The sequence below is a fragment of the Triticum aestivum genome, chromosome 2B (assembly GCF_018294505.1).
Source record: "Triticum aestivum cultivar Chinese Spring chromosome 2B, IWGSC CS RefSeq v2.1, whole genome shotgun sequence".
NCBI lineage: Eukaryota > Viridiplantae > Streptophyta > Magnoliopsida > Poales > Poaceae > Triticum > Triticum aestivum.
Window position 1 is genome coordinate 26,568,501 of NC_057798.1, and position 1,335 is coordinate 26,569,835.

Below are 1,335 nucleotides of genomic sequence, written 5' to 3' on the forward strand. Positions count from 1 at the left end.
CTATTGCGCCGGAACTACCTGTGTGAGAAATAATTAACATCGTGGGCATCTCCAATGTTGTTTGAACAAACATGTCGTTAGATGGTTTGGAGAACAGTGCTCTCCCCTGCCCATTGGAATTCAAGTACTGGGCATGACACCGATGCTCGCATTTTCTTGGATTTATTTCAAGGCATCCGATGACATATGTTCTATGGAAGGAAACGTTCCATCAACTACGAATGCATCTGTGACGACTTCGTCAATATCAAAATGATGTGCTGGCTCAGTCTCTGAGAGATGCTCATAGGGACAGCGTGTGCATGCATTTATAGAGGTGTATGTATGCATGATGCAGAAGAAAGCCGAGCAGCTCCTTCACAAGCGCCACGAGGCGGCTGGCCAGGGCTTTCACAATCCCCGCACCCTTCAATGAATATCGTCCGGTTTTTAGTTCACGGACTTAATATCATCCGGATTTATATAAAGATTATCCAACTTTCAACGAATATAATCCGGTTTTGGTAAAATTCGCATCTAGTTTGTTCATTTTCACTAAATTTCTTCCAAAATATGACCAGACATTTACGGCTAGTTTTAGATGACCGGCTCTCGTATCCGTGTCCGTGGACTGTCCTCCGATCCGTAGACGGGTGCAGTGCCTGATTAGAAGGTGAGTGTTGGAGATCTCCAAACTCATCCATGATCGGGAGCTTCTGGCTGTCCTCCGATGAGGCCTGGCTCTGGCCAGCCGCGCCGCCAACGGTCATCGGCGCCACTTGCTAACGAAACCTTGACCTTGCAGCTAAACAATGTGTATGCGTGCTTGCGTGTGCATGAGAGAACTTGCTGCAAAGTGGAGTACACACCAATCGCAGGTGATCGATCGATACAAAACTGCTACCTATCCTATTACTGCTTGGTACTGACAGACAGGCTCGTGACTCAAGCAGGTGCAAAAGCCTGCACAATATCTGCTGTACGTTGTAGCTCAGATATCTGTTGGGGTAGATTTAATCGAAAATACTAAACCTACCAAAGGTTCGCGGCAGCTATATCTCGCTTGATTGTAGCTCCCCTTGCCTGAAGCGTGCCGCGAGTGGCCTAGCACTACAGCATCCTTTGCATTTTCCCCCCTGTGTTTCTCCTTTTTTGTCAGTTTTTTCTGTTGGTTTATCTTTGGTTTTCACTGTTTGGGGTCAGGTTTTCATGCTTTTTTTCTTGTTTTCTTTTGCTTTTCAAACGGCTTTTAATTTCTTCACCGCATTTTCCTTTTTACATCGGTTTTCTTTGGTTTTCATTTTTCTTCGCCATACGTTTTTTTTTGTTTCTTCCCCCTTTATCTTCCCTTTTCTC